At 45.8% G+C, this 23,984-nt stretch overlaps 1 protein-coding gene across 1 annotated transcript in view; it reads right to left on the reverse strand.

The window, feature by feature from the left end:
• CACHD1 (cache domain containing 1) overlaps positions 1-23,984 on the reverse strand; it is a 648,022-nt gene that overhangs the window by 492,471 nt on the left and 131,567 nt on the right. The gene's annotated exons all lie outside the window — the stretch shown is intronic.

A 23,984-nucleotide genomic window follows, 5' to 3' on the forward strand; every position in this document is an offset into this window, starting at 1 on the left:
ATTACTGATCCCCTAGATAGAGGAACCGGAAATCCACTGGCATGATCTGCCCAAGTGCAACACAAGATGTAAGGCACACATCACTTTCATTATGCACCAGCCCAACAATTCATGCCAGTTTCCTCTCAAATCGGTCTGACCATCACACGCCTGCAGATCTCTGCTCAGGTAAAACGCATCATATGCTCCATTCACTGCTTGAAACCATTACATTCTGCCCGGTCTGCGCAGCAGAACTGGTCATCTCTGTCCATTTTTCAAGGTAGAAGTGACTCATGTTGGCATCTGAACAGACTACAAAGAGGTGGAGGTAGGAATGCTTCCTAGGGTAGAGGGCATCAATCTATTTTAGAGGGAGTGGAGATCAATCGGTGTACAAAAGAAAACTGCGCTGGAAACCGTTCACAGTGTTACAATTTCCCTGGCGGGTTTCCGTCAACATCGTAATCAAGCCTGCCAAAACAGCCAATTATGGAAATTTGATACCGCCCTCGTTTTATTTTATTTTTTAACATCACTGTGAAGATAATCCAATATCAGTTGTGCCATCTTTTGAAGATATCAAGTCAAAATTGACAGGACCACCATGCAATGTAAAATACACTTCACTGAATACATTCATCTCCCCTTTAGCATATCCCCTTCTTAAAAAGGTTTGGGCAGTGGCTGCTGCGCTACTTATACAGCATTTATTTGATATCACAGAACGAGTAAATGATGTAGAACAGAAAGAAACGCCTTAACGGTTCCTGGTTGAAGCAGGCAGCATGGTGGCTAGGAGGTATGTTTTGAGTTTATCTTTCTGTGCGCCATGATGAATCTTAACTATTAGTCCCTTCTCCCCACAGAGGAGCTACCTCCTTTGAGTCTAGGGAGGAGAGCTCTCAGCAGAACCCTCCCTTTTGGCCTCGGCAAGTGGGACCTCACGGGAAGAGACTTCCCTCTTGGGGACAAGGACTCCGATTCCTGTGCGACGGTCCAGAACACATTATCCACCTTCAAGGGTGGATCGGAAAGACTGCTTGTAACCACGTTTTGGATTCACTGAATAGTAATATGTCTTCAATCGCTTTGGCTTCAGGTAATGCTGCATCTCGCCTGAACTCAACAATGAAAGAGGAAAGACACACCCCTTTTCTTTCTAATGACGTACATAATACCACAAGGAACTTTGAATCAAGAAAGAAGAATGCTCCGCAGGGGTGAGCCTCTGACAGAGAGGACCCTACAAGACATCAGAAGGCTGGCGTCCTGACCGGCAAAGAGGCCTGGGTCAGGAGGAGACTGGGATGGTAAAGCAACCATCTCACCTGGTGGTGCCAACACAGAGCTTCCCTGTGAAGGTCCTGGGGTTTGTTGACCTATGTGGAGACCAGATTGCAGAGGAGAGCCCAGAAGCCAAATCTCCACATGAGAAGTGACTAGCTGCTGAGCAGAGTGGCGGAAAGGAAGCCAACACTCCCAAAGAGATGATGTTAATGTTAAAGGACATTTGTACCGCATACTATCACCACCGGAGTGGTCCCCTGGCGCTCTGGCAGCTCTGACAGAGGGGGAGTTTGGGTTAGTGGAAGGAAGCAGGAAAAGTGCAAGAGAGCAGTGATATGCTGTTGGCGGCCTCAGCCCGGTGGGTCCGTTGGCTGGGCCTGGGCTGTTTGCGGCCGCTAGTTGTCATGTACTGTTGTGCAAGTCTATGTGCTGTTTGTTATGCTGTAGGTTTTGGTTGTTTTGGTTTGGAATGTGAGAGGTGTATGCAGAGGGGAAATTGTTAGTGGAGTTGGTTAGTTAGCATCTCTATCCTGAATTGAGGTGCTGGGCTTGTGTAGTCTCCCCTGATGCGCCTGTCCTGAATTGCGGTCCCTCTGAGATTAAAGGTTCCTTACTCCTATTGTCCCTGCCTCTATCAAGCTCTCTCATAGCCCCACCTGTCCTCCCTTCATACTCCTGTGGCCAGTGCACCTGCCAATGTCAATAAGTAAGGTTGTGTGCTAGTTGCCAATGTCTCAGCAATTCCACAACAATGTGGTCTCTGGTGGTAATTAAGTGGCGGGTGGGGTAGTTGACAGTCTCTGTGCGTGTCGCCTGAGTTCCAGTCTATCTGGTGTCACCCGTCCAGGTGCCGTGGGAGCTTCCTTGTTATTTCTGGGGCTGTCTGTGTCCTTTCCAGTTTAGTCATCCTTTTCTCAGTTTCTGTTCTCAGCGTTAATGCCATTGAGAGGGGTGAACAGAGACATATGAGGCTGGTAGAGCCATAATGGTTATGGGACCCTGATAAACCCGACCAGGCAGACACCCTCCCTAATTCGAGTTGAAGAAAGCCTATTATTAGAGAGTCAGAGGGCTTCAGAAAGCCCAGACAAGCTGAGACACTAACATTTGAGGCTGGAGAAGCCTTAAGAGCTACGGGAGCCTAGAAAACCTGAATCGGCAGATTCCCTACCAAGGCCCTGCCAAAGCAAGCCTAGCAGAGGGCCAGAAGACTTGAGAGCCCTGAGAGACTCCAATCTTTGAGTCTGGGAAAGCCACCAGGGTTACGTGAACCAAGAAAACCCAAAGAGGCAAATGCCACACTGAGACCAGGTAAGCCTGTCAAAAGGCCAGAAAACTTTGGGAAGTCCAAGTACACAAAAGATAACAAACATAACTGGAGAGAGGGAACCTGCAGGGTTCCATGGCTCGAGTAGAAAAGAAGAACATTGTACAGCACTAAATCGAAATGGGCGGAATTGTATTCGAAACTCCTTTTCTTACTGGAGAGAAACAATTATAAAGATCTGAGATTTCACCTACAGAATCCACAGGGAGGTTGTGAACTGTGTTTTGTAACATTTACGAACTTTGAAAACCTATTGGACAGACTGCCTAGCTCTGGCAGATGGTCACTGTAGGGATAGGAGGGGAGCAGAAACAGACCAGAGAACTGTATGCTTCTACACGAGTCCATGGCACGGACCCAAACCATAAATTCCACATAACGACCATAAACACTATTCATATACCCAGGTTATTTCGCTGAGGAGATGACCAGTGTGTGACACAAATGGCTCGAGAAGCATACATGGTATCAGTGTGCAAGGGCTTTTAGAGACCTAGGGTCTTAGCCAAGATCTATGAATAAGAAGACAGCCACACTGAAAGTCAGAGCTGGTCTAGCTGGAGACCCCTTGTTCTTTGAGCTAAGACTGATGGAAAATAAATTCTCAGCAGCAGTGTTAAAGGCCAATCTTGAGGAGGCACGGAGGCTGACATCACCCTGGGCAGGGGAGTTTGAGAAGAGAAGTCCCACACTGCCATTTCCAGAAAGTAAACCATAGTGATGAGTGGCAGAGCAAGGGTCATTGCACTCTTGGGCACTGCTGGTTCTGCCAAATGCACACTGTGCTTTTGTTGCAGTTGTACATGGAAGGTGCTCAATAAATGTCTGTTTGGTCCCAGATTCAGAGTGGAACATCAGTTATTAATAAATGGTCTTTCTTTTTTCAGTTTATGGTTGTGCCGGGCAAACAAAGTGGAGGTAACATGCTGTAAGTATGTTATAGGGTCAAATGTTATGGAAAGTATGTTGGTAGGACACACACACATCTCTCTACTACCTAGTAGAACACGTAACTCGTCATGATCTGGGTTCCCATGATTTAATATCAAGTGGCAGGCTAGTCCCTTCCTTTTAATCTCCCGGGTAGATGGAACCACGAGAATAAGCACAGTGCCCCAAAGCCTACCTTAAAGGGATTCAAAAGGCTACCTACAAGGGGTTTCCTCCCTGTGGCTTTGGAGAGAGGATTGATTTACGGGTCAGGCAGGGATCTTCAATGTTAATCAGGAATTCATGGGAGTTGGGGTGGCTGGCTGAGCTTACAGAGTCCATTTTATTACCAGTCACCTTACATATAGAAATGTTGCTGGGAAGCCTTTACATCCCAAAATCAAGATATTGCAGGTTGCAAAGGGAAAAGGGCACTCGTCACATTTTGTCCATGACCTGATCAGCAAATACCTTTCATTCTTACCTCGGGTACACATGGTTGAAAAACAAATTTAAAAATGGCTACTTTGCTGGTCTCAATCTAGCCCACGCCTCCAATGTCCAGATCCTGAGAGTGAAGCCAAAAGCGGAGTAAAATTGCTCTATATGCTAAAAGCCAAGTTGAATGTCCTGTCGCCCGAGTTAATTTCACTACCCCCCCCCACAGCCCACTTGAGCCCCCTCCCCCCCACCCTCCAGGGTGAACTCCCAATGTACAGCGGTATGTTGCTTCTCAACAAGGTTCACGCTTTATAAATCCCATAGAGTAGCACAAGATATGATCAGTACTCAATAGAATCATAAATTACACAGCAGAAGGGCAGCTAAACCCATTTTCAGAGCAGGGGGAATTTTCAAACGGTGGCTTCACAGGGAGAGTTGGGGAAGAACGAGGACCACTGGAGTGCCAGCAGGGCCCAAGTTGAACAACACTTGAGTGGCTAATGTCGTCTGCCCAGCGCAAAATGTTTAAAGTCACCATCCCGCCTGCCTGTTTGAGTAATTGAAAAAGTAGTTTGTGCCGTTCAACTGTTTTAGTGTACCCAGCCACTACAAACCATGCCGAAGCCAGGACTTGAAGAAAGATGGTCCGTATTAGTGGTGAGACAGCAACCCACAAGACGACATGGAGGTTTGCGGACAGATTCGTAGGTCTTCAAAACATGTGTAGCTTTTTTACATTGCCAGCAACACTATGCAAAGCACTCCTACATGGAGTTATTTTTCGAATGTTCATAATAAATCTTCTGAGTGGCAGATGCTTTGTCATGTGCACTTTCTTCGATTGTGAAAGACAACCGTAATTACAGTAACATCTATGCACTTCCTAAGACATCACTTTCCATTATATAAATTTATGAGCACTCCCCTCCCCCCAACAAGTGATCTGCGCCCTGCGTGCCATGGAAATGGGAGTTTAAATCAAAGTGGTTAAATGCAAAAGTAATGCTCTAGGGTAGCAGATGTTGGTGGATGGTTTGCAACATTGGGCTTAGCATATTGTAGGGAAATCTATACCAAATAAAATTATGCAAAAAAGAACAGCGCCAATTTGAAAACAAACATGTGAGCTGCACAAACATGTCAGCTGCAGCCTGCGCACAACATCTGAAAAATTACACGTGCAGGGAAATGTGCAAGGTTAGCAGCTTATCTACAGTAAGTGAACATCTCCAAAGCAACTGAAAGCCAAGAAAATTAAATCCTTCTAGTTACCAGAAAGTGTGCAGTAATTTATTAAAATGGGAACTATAGAGTGCAGGACAGTTGGGGCCACAAGGGGAGAGTCATTGCAGGAATGGGGAATGGAGGAGGTTCAGAGAAAGGGTGCAAGAGGTCAGGGGCTACCTTGGTGACTTGGCAGACGAATTACAGTACGTGGTAAAAGTGGCTCATCAGAACCTCTTCCCCCCGTCCACCCATGATGGACACAACAAGTGGAACTCGTTTTGCAGGGTTCAGAGAGGCTTCATGCCGGGACAAACAGGAGAAATAAAAAGATTATAGGGTGGGGCTAGTGGGAGGAAGAGTTGAAAGGGGTTTCAGGCTGCAGCTGAGCAACATGTAGAACTGCTTCTGGGAGGGATCATGGCTTGGGTCCACAACCCCTGCACCCTCCACTTACACAGTACAGTGGACACAGAGGAAAATACATTTGGGGAAAAAAAGTCATCCAATAGTTTGGAAAATTAAAACCCACAGTAAACAATTGACATATGATACTGCCATTTCCACAAAATGTTCCCGATTTACAACTTCCATCTGTCTTTGAGCTTAGCCGAATATACTTGGGTATTCTTGGAATTCATCTTGATCAGATGTCCCTCAACTAATCTGATCTTTCAAAAAACCAGGCCTCTAGAAGGAAAATTCACACCTGGGAACAGGAGGCAGATGCGTTGATCACAAGGAGTCGCACTTAGGTCATAAATGGCCCTTGTCTGACAGCCCTGAATGCAGTCAACAACTCAAAACGCAGTGTATCAGACAGATTGTGGACTTTGGACATGATCAATGTTTTATCAGAGTTACGTTTCCAGAAAATGCAGGCCTTTCAGATGGCAACTGCAGACATACACTTCTGAACCTCACTGGCTGGCGATTACAAGTCCTCCTCCAAACTGCTAGGACTTGTGCATCTCTGAATCTATACAATTCTTTAATGTAAGCAATGGAAACTAGTCTAAAGAAAAAGGCCAAAGATGACCCTTGGGGTGCACCACATGTGAATGGGATCTAAAGAAGTGGTAACAAAGGAAAACCACCAAACGGTGGTTGGAAGGAAAGAAGGAACTATCTGTTCTTGGACAGTACCATTTATTCCCACCTGGTGCCTTCCTGCTTGCCGCTCTGTTTCCCCACCTAAGGAGCCCTCCAGCCTCTTTTCCTTTGCAGATGGGGAGCAGGTGCAAGTGGATCTAGGTCACCTGGCCTAAGCCCCACCCACCTGGTGCCTTCCTGCTTGCCGCTCTTTCAACACTTAGCAAGGCCTGCCCAACTGGTGCCTTCCTGCTTCCCGCTCTCTTTCACCACTTAGCAAGCCCCGCCCACCTGGTGTCTTCCTGCTTGCCGCTGTTTCCCTAAGGAGCCCTCCAGCCTCTTTTCCTTTGCAGATGGGGAGCAGGTGCAAGTGGATCTAGGTCACCTGGCCTAAGCCCCGCCCACCTGGTGCCTTCCTGCCTGCTGCTTTTTTTCACCACTTAGCAAGCCCCGCCCACCGGGTGCCTTCCTGCTTGCCGCTCTGTTTCCCTACCTAAGGAGCCCTCCAGCCTCTTTTCCTTTGCAGATAGGGAGCAGGTGCAAGTGGATCTAGGTCACCTGGCCTAAGCCCCGTCCACCTGGTGCCTTCCTACCTGCCGCTCCGTTTCCCTACCTAAGGAGCCCTCCGGCCTCTTTTCCTTTGCAGATAGGGAGCAGGTGCAAGGGGATCTAGGTCACCTGGCCTAAGCCCCGCCCACCTAGTGCCTTCCTACCTGCCGCTCTTTTTCACCACTTAGCAAGCCCCGCCCAACTGGTGCCTTCCTGCTTGCAGCTCTTTTTCACCACTTAGCAAGCCCTGCCCACCTGGTGCCTTCCTGCTTCCCGCTCTTTCCCTACTTAAGGAGCCCTCCAGCTTCTTTTCCTTTGCAGATGGGGAGCAGGTGCAAGTGGATCTAGGTCACCTGGCCTAAGCCCCGCCCACCTGGTGCCTTCCTGCTCTTTTTCACCACTTAGCAATCCACGCCCACCTGGTGCCTTCTTGCTTGTCGCTCTCTTTCCCTACTTAACGAGCCCTCCAGCTTCTTTTCCTTTGCAGATGGGGAGCAGGTGCAAGTGGATCTAGGTCACCTGGCCTAAGCCCCGCCCACCTGGTGCCTTCCTGCTCTTTTTCACCACTTAGCAATCCACGCCCACCTGGTGCCTTCTTGCTTGTCGCTCTCTTTCCCTACTTAACGAGCCCTCCAGCTTCTTTTCCTTTGCAGATGGGGAGCAGGTGCAAGTGGATCTAGGTCACCTGGACTAAGCCCCGCCCACCTGGTGCCTTCCTTCACCATCATCATCATCATCATCATCATCTTGTGGCCAATGCTGGATTTGGCTTTTATGGACGTCATTCATGGTGCGTCACTCTTTCTCAACTCTCATGCTGGACTTCCTTTGCATCTTGTACTCCTGGTGGCCCTGAATCATGCTGTTCCCTTCTTCATCTTGTATCCTGGCTTGCAACATCATGTGTTACTACTGACTTCTGCAATTGTATTCGCTCTCCACTCTTGCTTCTCCACTCTTTTTGACTGCTTACTCTCTGTTCTCTCCTCCTTTCCCTTCTCCGATCTCCTCCCCTTAACTTCTTCTATGCACTTACTCTATCAGAATTGTCCCTGGACCTAATATGATAGCAACCTCGTCTGTTTCCTCCACCCTCCCATTACTGTTTTTTTCCTCCCCACCACCCCCTCCAGCACTATCTGAAATGTCGTCAGGCCTAGTATGATAGTCGCTTATTTTGTACCTCCCCTCCCTTTCTGCACCCCTCTCCCTCACCTTTTGTTTTTCTCCGGCTCTACCAGAAATGTCGTCAGGCCTAGTACGGTAGTCGCCTGTCTGTTTCCATTTCCTTCCCACTCTCCCCCTCCCTTCCTTATCTATGTCTGAGCTCTTGCACTATCTGAAATGTCGTCAGGCCAAGTACGATAGTTAATTTCCCATTCTTACTGTTCATGACCTCTAAGAATGTGGTTGTATTTTCCCTTGTTCCTTCCCTTGCCTTGAAGCGCTTTGAAACACATCGTGTATAGGCGCTATATAAATAAACAATCATATTATAGACATGGTATTGGGTTTATGGCGGTATGATAATCTTCTTGCCAAATGACGGTATATCATGATTATCGCGGTATAGCAAGTGAAATTAACCAATCTTAAATATTTTCTTAAAAGGTCATAAATTGTCAGCATTTTGAAACTGGTCTCTGCACATTTTTAGCTGATCCTCCAGGAATCTAAGGCTGCTGCAGATTTAGTCTTTCATGGCGCGCACTGGTTGATCGCCTTGAATGAAAGAGTGACTAGTGGAAGTGTTAAAATGCACATTTTGAGCAATGAGCTTGCTGCTCAGTCACAGGTCATCGCTAAGAAAATCGGCCTTGACCTGCATTATTTTGGAACCACATGGCATGGACATCATGATCCCTCGCTGCGATCAGTCAAACGTTTGTTTCTACAACGGTTTATCCCATTAAAGTGAGAAAAGTCACTCATTGGGTTTCTTTTGGTCAAAAGGTAATAGCCAACACACTCACCAAAAGGTTGCATATTGTTCAAATCACTATAGCTTATTTACCATCTGCCTGGCGCATTATAAAAGGTCTGATGTTGGAGTCACCACTGACCATGTAATCTAACATGACAGCGTTCAGTGGGCGCTGTTAATTTCTTTCAATACATGTTCATTTACCTTAAAGATAGTGGCACAAAACCTTTTTGAAAATGACAGTTAAAACACATATTGGCACAAATATGGCCTAGACCACCACCTCACCACAGCCCCATCATTACCATTTTCCTCAGGTCTGAGCGCATTAGGACCCTTGTCATGCGAGTTGAGATGGAGGAATGCTTTCATGGATGGTTTCACAAATTGAGGATAGACTTGAGAAATATCTCACCCCATTGCTCTGGATACTTCAAATTGAATGTATAATCTGTCCTGCTTGCTTGAGTCCAGTGCCATATGCAGAAGGCAGGTAGGTGAAGGATCAAGCGAAGCAACAACTCTAGTGCCAATGTGCAAATCTACACAGAGGACAGTGGGGCGGGCAGGGGGAGGGCAGTTTATATACTAGCACAAAGAACTGATAGGCCCAGTGTTCATACAGTCTACAGAGCTAGCGTTTTTGTGGACATGCATCAGAAGGGCATCCAGTCAATTCCCCCTTTGAATTATGGTATGTGTAGTTTCCCATCTTTCAAATTGGTGCCAAAACTACATATCGGCTGATCTTTAACCCGACTCTACTGATCACAGAGAAAGAGCAGTCACAGCATCAAAGCTGCATTTACTAATGTGGCCTCACTTTCCCTATGCTCTTGTCTCCCCAACAAGGCCCCATTGGCAGACGCCACATCCCACGGTGCAAGATCCAGACTGCGCAGCACTTGCTTACTGCAGCCTTTCCAAATCAGATTGAAAAGCTCACATAATAGCTGCAGGCCCTAAAACGGTATACCGGTATAAACAACGTGTCGGTTATTATAGTTCAATTAAGCTGTTCACTGTATCTTTAACAGTATACCGTTATAGAGTTACACCCCTACAGAGGAACACTTAAGGTAGTCTAGCACAACAGTGAAAGATGTTCAATACCGCAGCTAGGATGGAAATCTGCCTGGCATATGTGTAATAGCAGATGGCATCTAGGCAGTTAGGCAGTAACCCATGCTTCTAGACTCTTATCGGGGGGGGTGGGAGGAAGTCAAAATATAGGGCAATAGTTGAATGTTTTGAGATGCTATAAATAGTTTATATTTAGTTTCAATAGCAGGATGAGTAGCTTTTCAAGGCATCAATAACTATACCAGAAGAAGGATTCAGCGCAAGTGGAAGATGGGGAGCAGCACTAGTAGATACCAATGTAAGACTGCTGATACGGCACACATTAAGAGGGTAGCCAGAGTTAGTGCAAGGACAGCAGAAAGCAGGTGGAAGAACCAATGGGTTTGTGAGAACTAAAGTTAAAGAAGGAGGGTGAGAAACTTGCACAAATTGCCATAATTTTTTATTGTATAGGCCGTATTTTCATACCGGGTTTAACAATTGCAAGCGTGGGAGGATCAGATCATACAATGAAAATTGTTTTTTACATTCAAGTCTTGCAGTAAAACAAGAAGAAAAAAAAATGTTCCCAACATGAATGGCAGCTTCATAGACCTTACGTTTTAATTTGTACAAGGTTATATCTGCAAGTTTATAAGGGCAGTGCCAGCGCATCTGGCTGCCTTAACAGAGGATTTCAGTTCCAGAGAGCAGGAGAGAACCATTTACAATTTCTTTCCATGAAGCGGCAGTAGATGGAAAGGGAATTTGAAGATCAAGAGCAGCAGGGCCTCAGCTGCTAAATGCACCCAGTGCTGCAGTAAGGCAAGGGTAAGCAAACTATTTAGTAGAGGCAATAAGATTGTGATGAAATTGTTTCGTTATAAAGCTTATCAGGCAGCAGATAAAAACAGATTATGGTCAAAGAAAGCATGCAGGAATAAGCCTTAATATTAAAATATACACTGAGATGATTAGTTTAAATCAGAGGATATCTTCAAGGTCAATCGTGCAGGTAGGGGCCAGTAAAATACACGACTGGCAGAGGGTGGGCTTAGTAACAAAATTGAACCAATGAAAACGTTTCAGAATTTTGCTAAAAATAACAGGAGGAGAGAAAATCCATGTGTGACAAAGTTTAGTGGAAGCAATTGCAAAAACGCTTAAAGCATTAGAAGGATCTGGAGGAGTATAGTAAACAGCCAGAAATAGCAGCTGTGATAATATAGCAGGAATTGATAGGTGGAAAAGGTAGCAATTATAGCTAAAGGGAATCTTTAAATATAATCGTGAACCGTTTCCGACCAAGGTTTGATGGTCAGTGTGCAAAAGGAGATAGCAGGTCAGAATGGCAGCTGTAACAGCAAGTATACACATGGCCCTATGTTACATTGTCTTGTACCACTCAACGTTACCACCCCAGGGCGGTCTGCGGGCACTCAAGTGTATCTGCAAGAAAAGAGGGCGAGGTGTGCGAGTGGGGATAGGATAGGTTCAGAACACGGAGAAGCTGGCGTCTGTGTGTTATCTTGCGTGTGAATTGGTTATGTGACCTGGCTTGTTGTATCCGTAAGGGTAAGACGCAGTTTCTCGGTTGTGCATTTGTGTTCGGTTGGGTGTGTGTTTCATTTGCGGTTTGGCTGGTAGTATAATCGTGCACACTTGCTTGTTGTATCCATAAGGGAGGCCCAGTGTTGTGGTTGTATGTAGGAGAACGTTCTGTTGGTGTGTGTTCAGTGCGTTTTATGTGTAGTTGGGTTGGTGTTTTATGGTTGTGTGCACTGGTTTGTTCTGTCCGTAATGGTAAGGTCCAGTGTGTGGGATGTTTGTTGTGTGGTGTTCGATATGGTTGGTGTGCGTTTGTGTAGTTTGTATAGCCCATTGGCATGTATTGCTTGTGAGTCTTGTAGGAGGGCATTAAGGGTAGGGAGGTTGGTAAGTATGTTGGTTACGCTCAAAATCCTATCAATAAATCCTGAGCAAGATTACGGCTATCACCAGTCTATCAATATTGTTTGAACCAAATTCTAGACACCAAAAGGTTACAGCTTTAGAAAACTGAAAAAATAAACAAGAACCAACATATCCCAAGGTAATGTTCTTCGAAAACGTTGTTCATACGGATGTTTGTGGCTGAGGCTCACATTTGTCATCTTGTAATATGCCAGAACTAGATGGAATCTAGTGCATCACACTTATGGCTATGGAGTGTAGACTAGAGAAGAGGACATTCAAACCACCAATGTGAAGGAAACCCACATTTCTGCAACAGGCACTTAACACAGAACTATTTAGAAAGGTTGACATGCTGTGCTAATTTTCTCTGGTGCCAAAGCTCACTTTTTTTTCACAGAAATCTCCATCGATGTTCTGTGTCAAGACCACACAGAGGAATGCTCATGAGGTGCGAACAATGTCCATCACTAACAGCAAAACTCCAATCCACTCACAAAAGTAGCACTCTTATAATAAATGACATTCTGGCACAGCATCCAATTACTCCCGAGATGCAAATGCCGAATATTTAAACCCATGCCAAAACTGTTGGCTTTGAAAATGCTTGTTTTTAACAGAACTTCAGTGAAGGACCAGCAGATTGCTTACAAATCGAGGGCTGAAGGCAGACCTGGCTAGGACATTTTTATTACACCACCAGCGGGGCTTACAACTCCAATTAAGACATTAACTCTCAGAAGAATGCTTTGAAAAAACACTTGCTGGCATTTGAGTGTTAAGGCTTGATTAAAGCATACTCAGAGTTCCCATGAGGGGGCGTTCTGGGCGTGGAGGGGTAAGAACTAGGTGGTAATGGCCACAGGGATCAGCATGGCCATGGGCAGTCAAAGGGTGGGCACATAACTAAACACCTACAGGCTGTGTGTCCCTCATATGCCATTCCTCCCCATCTGTTCCCTAATACAATAGTTTTGTCTTATAGGTGTTGCAAGCGACATCAAATAGCCCAAACTAAAAATGACAAACACTGTTAAAAACCTAGGCAGATGGTGGAGCACTCAGCATGTCCCTGGAATGCTTTTGGCACACCACAAAAACCACAACAAAAAAAACAAAAAAAACCCACAAGATCCGCAGAACTGTGCCCCTTCTCTTTCAGAGTGCTTCTTAGATACTTTGCCTCTTAACTCTTTAAAGTAATAATGGGGGCATAATGGCAGGATGGAAAAGATAGTCCATCAGGTGGTTCAATTATCCATTATGGAGTTGTGAAATCCCCAAATCACAGGCTTGAAATTTAACAGGGAGGTGCTAGAGTTGTCGATGCCCATAGGTTAGATTTCACAGGAAGAAACAAGTGGTCAGATAGCAGTAGTACAATTGGTTGTATAAAGTTAATTTTATCAGAGGAAGTGGACCCGAAAGCCAATGTATCCATTTACCATATCTACTTATGCAAAGCATCAATAAAGGGTTTCTACTTCCATTTGACCATGAACGTTGCATTCATTAACAAAAGTTGCTTTTAGGTTGATGGTTCTTTTTATTAATCTTTTATTATGCCAAACAACGGAGAACAGTCTCTTAAGTGCGAGATCGGGATTTCAACCTGGGTTGCTCTGCGTTGTCCAAGACAAACATGGTGCCCCGGAGCTATCCTCCTTGCCCACCTGTTTATGTTCACACAGTGCTCCAATACCCTCAAAGTGGACTTCTTGGTGCTGTCTTGGCATTGAAAACTGCTGGGGTTAAGAGAGATTTCTCAGAAAAGCATGCATCAAGTGACGCCTGGGCATTGGAACACTTGAGAGCGCAGTTTACCAGGGAAACGCAGGTATTAAGATGTTCACAAAATAGGAGACAGCTACCTTAAAACAGCAATAGCGACAGATTTTTCCTACCACCGCTACACCCTTCGCATCCCCACAAGAAAGCCCAGACTCCCATTCAAACTTGGTGAACACCATTTTAATGCTTCGCCATCTTTTAAACTTCGGTTAGCCGTGTACTGCGTGAACCTTTGAATGAGATATGTAGATCCCACACTACATATGGTGGGGATAGTCACTCTACAGCACCAAATGCACACGGGAATTCACATGCACACTTAGGATTACAATGACGCGGACGCACGGCTTTCATTGGCAAAAGTTGTAAATGATATTAGTATCGTAGCAGAACTCTAGCAATGCCTGGTGTAAAATGCGAATACCTGGTGTGGTGGCCTGAAAGAATCACAGGACGCAGGTTGGTGCGATAGCAGGCTTTATTAACCCGATTAACACATAGGATATATACATATGAACACTGGAGCGCTGGGGAAGGTTCTGGGAGTACCACTGCAGTGACCTCACTGCTGCGGGATTATGTCCATTAAGTGTCAATTAGCACAGTCTATGTGGTAACCATTTGTGTTGAGTCACACCATGGGTTTATGCCTGCTTGTGTACCACCACGATCTGGTGGCAGTGGTCACAGTTAGAACGTGAGCCTAACAGCAGGAGGACTGCCAGGAGCAAACTCCTGTCTCCCGGTCTGTTCCACAACAACTGGGTTGTATATGAATTGTTCGAACTACAATTGACCGAATTGTGAAGGTCAATTGTTACATATATGCGGGGGGAACCCCCCCGTAAAATATATACACACACACACACACAGTCAATTGGGCAAAGGTCAATTAGGACCCTTGACTTTTGGTCAATTAGGTAATTCGAACAAATTGTGTTCAAACAATTTGGGTAATACCGCGCGCACTAGGCACACGTAGTCTCAAGATCACGGTCCTAGATCTCGCGAGACAAGTTCCTCACACCTGGGTATGGCAAGGGAAAACATGCCAAACTCTGTTTGGGGCTAGTGCCATACAGTGGCAACCGTTAGCAAATGGCAGAGTACCAGTGTATATGACGACAGGGTCTCAGAAAAGCCCATTTACTGCACATACAAAAAGCAAAACTGTTGGCTTTGGGAAAGCTTGCTTTTTTGGTAAGGTTTCAGATAATGTGTCCCCATCAATGAAAACCTAAGCCTTCTGAAATACGATTGTTTTTTTTACTAAAAGGAGCAAAGGAGGCGACGTTGTTAATTTAGAAACTAGACAAGTGTATATTTTTCAAGTAATCCTTTGATCTGGAGCTTTGTTAACGTTTACAAAAAATATAGCAAATGTACCACGAAACCCCGTTGAGAAAATCTACCTATTTCACGTCTCCCCACGTAAAAACGTTCACAATGCGTAATGACGCATCAGTCTGTTGACCCATGGTTTAACAAAAAGCTGTCAGATTGACCAAGAACGCCAAGAGGCATACATACTTTGTTTTTTTTTTAAATATAAATTCCAACTACAAAATACTCTTCCTGAGAAATCAGCCCACAAGTATTCTGCGCAATATGAACAGCGTACACAAATGGTGTCATCGCAAGATCCGAAAAAAGACTCAATAAATAATCAAGACCAACCACATAGCCCAGCCCAGGCCGGCAACTGTTTAGGAGAAAAGGCGGACAAGGAAAGCGCGATCTAGAGAAAATATGGGTAACCTGGATTAGTCAACCAGCCGACGGGAGTGCATAAGAGATTATATATGGAATAATGATGTCCGCAAACATAAAATAGTGGCATGTATGATGGTGAAATACAGACAGTGAAGTAAAAGGGAAACGGTGCATAACCTACAGCAAAGCGCAGGAAGGTAAAAACACCCTAAATTAATTTCCAAAGAATGGTAAAAGGGAAGAGAATTCAGTGCTCAAAATTGAAAATAAGGTTCAGGCCCTTGTTACCACAGGAGCTTGAAAAAGGTTGGTGTAAGTGCACTATAAAAATACCTGAACCACCATTAAACAGGTCTGTAATCTGTAAGGGTGCAGCAGTAGACTCAGGATACAAAGGTGGCATGCTTGTTGGCATACATTTATTTAACAGAATATAATCCAGAGTCCTGCCTGTCCCCGTAACTAAAAGAGGTTTCACTGCCTCAAATAAAACCAAGGATGATATCAAAAACGTACATCAAAAGTACATCAAAAGTACATAGAGCACTGTCCTATGTCCCAGACCTATTTCCATCACTTACAGTGCAAAAGAAACTATATAACAGGTTTTGCCCTCACTCCACTAGAGTCTCTCCTTCCTTCTGGATGGTTTCAAGCAGTTTGTAAGTGATGGGGGGGAATATCCTTCTTCCCCTGGCCATCACTACGGCTTTCTATATAGGTCTTTAAGGCAGTTCATAAATGATGGGTGAATATCCTTCACCTGGCCGCCACTAGGCCTTTCTATATAGTTGTACACAGATGAGGAGGTCTCCCTTCCACAAGCCTCTTCCAGGCTCACAGTGATATCTGGATGTTTACCAGAAGATACATCTTCCCTACTCTGGTGTTCTCGACTTTTGCCAAAGGATATTTCTCTGTACCCTTGGTCTTCTCTTGGCTTTGACTAAAGAATGCTTCCCTTTCTGTTGGTCTTCTTCTGACCTTCCCCAAAGGATATCTCGCTCTCTCCCTCTTCCCCTGGTCTGCTCTTCGGTTTAGCTGGGTGCCAGACCACTTTCCCAGGTTTCAAATGTCTCCCTCAGGCCCGGTTCACTATCCACCTAGGCGTCATCATCATATATATATATATCTCCCTAAAACTCTCCACATTCGGGCCCCAGATCCTCATCTCTCTTCTGGTTTCTTTGGGGTACGCGCTCTGGCCAGTATGTTTTGTTTCTCCGTTTGGTCCCACTGGGTGGAGGAAGATGGCTCTGCACTTCCTCGCAACCATAGCCCTTAGAGTTTTCCAGTGGCTTCCCAGTCCCCCCTCTGCGTACCTTCTGACTTGCCCCGCGAGGGTCTCGGTCCTCAGCAACACTAGCCAGGCTGATATCTGTAAGTAACCGGGTGAGACGAAGTGAAAATCATCCATGTTTATGGAATGTTCTATTTTTTAAGCCAAACACTACTATATGGATATAAAGCTAAATATGTATGCCTAAACTATCAGATTACAGACTCCTAGGTAATATGGCTTGAAGTGTAAGCGTTAACAGCATTAGGGTTTGGATCTATGTGTGCATGGAATGCTCGTATTAATAGTATGGCTCCGTTAATGTATTTAACTAACGTTTAATTGTTGTAGTTTAATATGGCTGCGTTAATGCATTTAACTAACGTTTAATTGTTGTAGTTTAGTAAGTCTATGTATAAATATAACAAACCTTTTAAATGTCTAACTTAAAAGTAAATCCTGAAATATGCGACATAAAATCAGTCTTCTAAAAAAAAAAAAAAAAAAAATGAAAAGGGGGTGGGTGGAATGTTTGATGTACCATCGTTTATGATTTCTGAATGAATTAAAAAGTGAAACTGACCAATAGTGCAACTGTTCGGTTCCTTCTAGATTAAAAATATTCCTTTTTAAAATGCAAGACATTTTGACGGATGAGCTTTAATTTTTATTGTTTTGTTAGTTTATGCATCAGAAGATTTGGAGGATCTATCCTCAAACAGAACCAACTGTGACCAAAGGACTGAGAACATGAACTGTTCAGCAGTATATTACTGCTGACACTGCACCGCCCCCTGCACAGAGATAGTTAAATGTGTTCCACCTGTTCTTGTTTGTTGCTTCCATTATATTTAATTATAGATGTGTATGGCCCCGCCCATTCCTCAACCCTTTGGCTGCCTCCATTATCCAGCATTGTAGGTGGTGAAGCTGGAAGACTAAGAGTTATGGTTGTCAACGGGAGCCATGCACGGCGAATGAAATGGTAGGATAATCTGATTTGCCCTAGCAGGGTATATTAAGCAAAAAACAAGTTGAGGGAGACGATGGCCAAGTAGAGCAGATTGATCTGTAGCTCCGCCAAAGTAGGCATGACCATAGGAACCATACTGGGGCTCTCATTTTTGACTGCACAGACATGATCGCCTGAATGAGCACCTAAGTGTACACATTCCCCTCTGTAGACCCAAATCTGGGCGGGCACAGGTTTGTGTGTCACTTTGTACCATTTTCTGAATCAAAATCGTAAATGTATCCCACCATGTGTAAATGCATTTGGATTCTTATGGCAGAGCATATGGGAGTGGCCCATTAATACAGTTGCATCAGTGCCCACGCTTCAACATATAGAACACCGAAAATTAGGAGTCTTGTCAAATAATTATTACAATGTTCCTCGTATGTATTTTATACGCTGAATATTTGCAAATGAGGCCACTGTGTCTTTTTAATTATGTTTCAAAAAGCTATTACTACTAATTGCACAGATCAGTCAATGTTCTAATTTAAAAACACTGATATCTAGAATGAATTGACATTTTTGATCCCAGCTAGTACGGTTAACTCGTTGCCTAATGTGATGTTGACCCGTTTGGCCTACGGTGAACCTTGTGCCCCGATATCCCACATCATTTTGACCATCATCGGTTTCTGTCTACATGGTAACCAACATAAATTGCCCACTAACCACCCAATAGAGTCGTTTTCCACACTCAAACCTGCCGTGTGCAGGCGAACTATGCCACACACACTGCAATAAAAAAACCCTCTCTACAGACCTCACCTCCAATCAGAATTATACACCCTACAACTTCTTCCATACTGCCACTAGGCCCAATGTATCCTAGCACCACAGGCACACGAGGGCGCCACAGCTCGGTATAAAGTCCAATATGCCCTCTGTACAACCCATGTATAAAAACCGATCTGCATGCTGAACCTAGATACTTCTGATCTGCACGCACAAACACAACGCTACCTTGCACTTTCCCCCTTTCTCCAGTAAAATAACCAATCTAGAACTTTCCCTCTCGCCCCACTAACCTAGTTCCAGATCATCCAGAGCACCTGTAGACCCTGCACCTGCCAGAGGTGCATGGTATAAATTCCACTAACATAACTTATAAAAGTCACACAATAGTAAACCATTTCATATGGAATGCCAGTATATAATAACCTTACAATTATGATAAACCCAAGTCATGTTCTTTGTGGGGAGTCTTGCCAGCGGTTCCAATTGACAGCAAAAAGGCTGCCTGCACAGATGAATCCAAGACAGCCATTTCTGAAGCGCTGCCCAGCACTTCTCAAAATCATGAATTTGAGACGGATTATGTGCAGAAATCACCCAAACGTTTAAATACATAAGCACAATTATGAAGATAAAACGCCAAGTTGAAAGTATTTGAACCTGGTTAACTGCTATAGTTATTAGGAGACCTGGTAGGAAATTCTAGAAGGTAAAGGCCAAGATATATTGATGTGCTGCTCCCTTTTCTGGTCACAGTAGGTCCTGGAGGCCACTGGAGAACTATTGAGCACGTTTCCCAGTGTCCTAGTCAAGATATGGGGGATATTAGATTGCCAAAATCATGCAAGGTCCAGTGTGTAACACACAAAGCCTTCCACCAGGGCCAGTCAAAACAAAGGCAGTCCCGTTCTTGGAGAAACTGGTAGACAGGAACCCACTGTAAAAAAAAAAAAAAAAGAGTAGCAATTGTGGGAGTGAGTTAGCAGTGGTGGGGTAAATGTCTGCTTCAACGAACATTAAAAATACGAAGTTTCTGAACAACTGGGCGTCGATTATAGATTACACACGTTAATCGTCTCAAATGCTTAAACCTCAATTACTCGCCCGTGTAGAGCCAAGCTACAAAACTTCTTTGGGTACCTTTGATTTGTGGAGTCTGCGGGCAATTTATGTCATAGGCAAGTCTTCAGCCAAGTCTTGGGTCTCTAGACTACAATCTTTTTAATCTGAGGTGGAAGTGGGAGGAGCGGTAGATCTCGCCCCGGGAGAAATGTTCATTGTGAACAAAACATTAAATGAACTTGGCAACTCTTTAATAGATTTTGCTTTCATTTTTGAAAAGCGGTAGGTAGCATACCGATATATTTTGCCGCCATGAGTGCATGGCTTTGTTAACTGGGGGTATTGTAAGCATCTTGAGGGAGATAAAGGATATTCTAAGATTTGTGAATGCTTTTTTGGTGTTATGAGGTATTTATAGAGCACACTTCCCCTAATTTACTGGCCTCCTGTGCCCAGGAATTCTGTCGGTGGGAGAAAGTGTGTACTAATGATATGGCATTTATAACGCGCCTGTACACAAGTGTTTCTAGGCGCCACAAGACTGAGGGAAGACAGTGTGAAGACAACACAAACGATCCTATTATGCTTTGTGTCATTCGGATTGTGCAAGGGCAACAACAAGTAGTACAAGAGGAAGGGAGGGTGGTGTGTGAGGGGCAGTGCAGCCAGCTCTACGTAAGTGCTAGGAAGCAGGGGGCTGTAGTGGTTTCAGCTTACAGCCCCTAAGTGAGGTGCTGTAAAACAGGATGCAGTGCAAGGCATACTGGTTGCCTGGTACCCTCGAGTCTCACTCGGTTCCAGGCTCGTACTAGACCAGTCAGCACAGTAGACAAATAAGTTAGCAGGGAAGCAAGAGAGAAGGCAAGGTAAAAAGGAAGGTCTTGAGCCACTTCCGGAACTTCAGGTGATCCGGCTCAAGTCTGAGAGGGGCAGGGAGGCTGTTCCAGAGGGAGGATCCTGCCAAAGAGAGATCTACCCCCCAATCTCTGTCTAGAGAAGCATCTGACCCTCAGAGTTGGAGGCAACTGTTAGGAAAGATTTCTCAATTGTGGGTAATTTTCCTTCCATGTGGCAACCCCTAAACTTTTTGCTGTTGTTTTCACCATGATCTAGACTTTGCCAGAGAAGTACAGCCTTCTGCCGCACTCCTCTGGGCTTTCGCTCCATTCTTACGGGGAAACTGACATGCCCTTAAGACAGTCAGTACCGGGAAACGCCGTTTTCCTTAGTTTCTTTATCATGTTGCAGCTTTCGTGCAACATACACAAGAGGGCACTGTAAGCTAAGTTACTGCTCTCTTGGGTCTCTTGTCTTCTACAGGCCCTAGATACTCTGGATTGTAAATGATCGGTGCAAGTGAATCACGGACGGGAATGGTGGCAGCGATCGTTTCTTGTGTTTTTGAGCTCCTTTTGGCACTATAAGCGCGTTTCTCGCGCTTAGCCCAAAATGGTGGCCTGGCTCCCAAAATGGCCAGACCATGAGGCTCCTTTGTCCTGTCCGCTGACCGTCTTGCCCTCTTCACCTTCCCCAGGTCGAGCCGACCCGGGGCCTTCCTTATTTGGGCATGTACTTTCCTGCGAAACACAGATGCTTTCGCGGGCTTCTACAGGCCTTGTGTGTGCCTCCAGGATGTGGGCTGGGATGTCTGGTCCCAATACACATCCTGGATGCCAGAGAGTCTAGTGTGGTGTGAATGCCTGGGACCACCGTGGTCCGTGATAGGTCCACGTATGGTGTGAGTGTTTGATGAGCGGGTCTCCCATTGGGTCCCCTCCGTTATGGCGCGAAGGGAACCGTGGATAAGAGGGGGCTGGAAACGCCACTACCATGTCGATCTCCTGAGTTCTCACGAACAAAGGAATACAGGAGCCAAGTATCCTGCAACCACGAGGCTGAACCGAGGAATCGCTGGTGACCCGCTGAAGGACTGCTCCTCTGCACTGTTGTGGCTTTGTGAAACCCTTTATACCTCTGATCGAACCAGAAGGCCTGTACTGGTACTTCGACCCTTGGAATAGCGTGGACAGCTATTGTCGGCATCTTCACCATCTCCTGCACGTAAGCCTTCGGAAGTGTCTCTGGGCCATCCAGCAGACTGACCAGCCTACCCAGGAGTCTTGCTCTGTAACCGCCGTCAGGTTGTGTTGTATTTCGAGTCCTTGTCACTCTCACACGATTCGTACACTTGGCAATCCCAGGTCTGAAGTGAGTAGTGTACATTTGGCTGAGATACACACGGCCGCTCCGTTGCCCTGCTGTGGTAACAAACTGTGCGGGTTCACTGCGTTTGGGACGCCCTCAACTCAACTCTGCTGCTGCAGAATCTACACGACGACGAGACGTCCCCTGCTCCCCTGAACCTGCCAGCACTGAAACTGACGCGGAGAAGCCTGGGTCTGCTTGCATCGGGGACAGGTGAGTAGCATAGCTAGGAACTGGTCGCCCTCCTGCAGGAGCCCATAGCTTTTCCCCGCTGTGTCAAACAGCACGCCTTTCCGTACTCGCGCTCTGCTTCTGCCCACAGTGGAGGCTGCGCTTGAGTCGCGGAGCTCTGTTCATCTTCATTTGTTCAGCGAACTGAACTGCCTGATTCCCTCGAAGAGACTCCCCTTTTTTCCCCGTTGGCACCAGCGTGTGCAGGTACTTTTGAGCACAAGGCTCCACTCTTCGTAGGGTTTGGACTTCCTTTTAGTTAGGTGCCTCTGAAGGCGGACTGGGTCTAATTATTATTTCGCACTGCCCGTTTTCCTCCCCTTCTAGGTGGACTACACATTTCGTGCGTCTAACTCTTTAGACTCGTTTGTATTTGTATATATATTGTATTGGTTTGGTATGTGTTGGTTTACTAGAGTTTTATTGTGATTTCTCGCTACGGGCATTGTTGCAAAGGTCTTGGAATAAATGTGTATATATTTTTAATATAACACCTGTTTGGAGTAATTTGTAAGTGTCCTTGCTTTGTGTGCTCATTGCGGGCTTTCAGTCACTCTCACCCCTCTAGAGACCTAGTCTTGACCGCCGCGATCGCTACCCTGATTGGTCTGGCTTGTCCAGAGGTTACCCTGTTCCAAGTAATTAGGTTGGCCTTCTGAACCTCTGCGCCTCCAGGACAGAGTTCAGAAATCCGTCTTAACAGTAACAGAGCGAAGGGCTCTAGAAGGAAGGTATTTCTGCAGAGAGTTGCTAGAAGGAAGGTATTTCTGCAGAGAGTTGGATGTCGTGCGGGCCCCAGACCAAGAAAGCCTTGTGGACAATGCAGAGTGTCTTGAACTTGATCCTTGAAGCCAGTGGAGAGATTTCAGGGCTGGAGAGATCTGGTCCTAGGGCTTGAGGCCAAGGATTAGGCTCGGAGTCCTGTTCTGGATTAATTTCAGAGGGCGGAGAGTAGAGGCAGGTAGATTGAGAAAGAGGCTATTGCAGTAGTCTAGCCTTGAGGGAACCAGGACTCTGGAGACCGAGATGTTCTGGGGAAAGTGAGAAAAGGTACAATACCTCTGAGGAGGTGCAGTTGGAAGTGGGCCTCTTTGGCAGGGTCCATGATGTGAGGAGAGAAGCAGAGAATGGAGTTGAAGATGACACCAAGGTTTTAGGGTAGAGGGCCCAAGGAGGACGGCCAGAGTGAGAGGGAAAGTGGTAAGAGAGGTTCCAATGAGAATGATCTCCGCCTTACTGGCATGAAGGCAGAGGTCGGTGGATGCACACCAATCCTGGATCGCAGATACAGTCAGGAATGAGCGAGGGAGATGAGGCGGCTGAGGAAAGCCAGAAAGAGAGCAGAGTGTTATCTGCATAACACTGAAAGTAAGAAGCAAAGGTGGAGATCAAGTGGGCTAAAGGGGCCAGATAAACATTGAAGAGCAAGGGTAAGAGGATAGAGCCCTCAGGGACACCACATGTGGAGAGAGAGGTGATGCAGAGAAAGGTCCCAGGTTGGACCTGGGAGGGTCGGTCCAGGAGGAAGATTGTCAGTCACACCAGGGCCTGATCCGTAATGCCCAGGTTCTCATGGTGTCTACTGATCAGGGTGGCATGATTAACTGTGTTGAAAGCAGAGGAAAGGTTGAGGATGAGGACAGAGGCAGAGCAGGAATCAAGATTAGAGGGGAGATCTTCACAGGTGTGCATGAGAGCAGTTTCCATGCCTCTGGCAGCTCTCAAGCCAGACTGATGGTCATGGAGACGACCAACAGATTCAGTGTGGACAGTCAGCTGGGAGACAGCCAGCTTTTGCAGTAGTTTGCCCAGGAAAGGAGTGATAGAAATCAGATGATAGTTTGCTGGATAGGTAGAATTGCTTCCCCGGCTGACACGGCAGACACCATCTGGAGCCGTCCTTTGCTTCGGGGTCCTTTGCCAAGGGGGCTGTCATGTCTGGGGCTGCCTAGCGTGGATGTCTAAGGGCCTGCTGTCCAGCGGGAGCATGGTGGGCAGATTGGTACTGATTTCTTGAAACTGGAGAAAGCCTACTCCACAGCAGTGCCCGTAATGCCATACGGGGTTAGGCAATTAAGATGTAAGCGTCCACAGAGAAAGAAAATGGTCGATCATTACATTTTCAAATTTGTTGATTACTATGCAAGCGCAGATTTGCACTCAGCACTATGATACACAG

The sequence above is a fragment of the Ambystoma mexicanum genome, chromosome 1q (assembly GCF_040938575.1).
Source record: "Ambystoma mexicanum isolate Mex_15411 chromosome 1q, UKY_AmexF1_1, whole genome shotgun sequence".
Classification (NCBI taxonomy): domain Eukaryota; kingdom Metazoa; phylum Chordata; class Amphibia; order Caudata; family Ambystomatidae; genus Ambystoma; species Ambystoma mexicanum.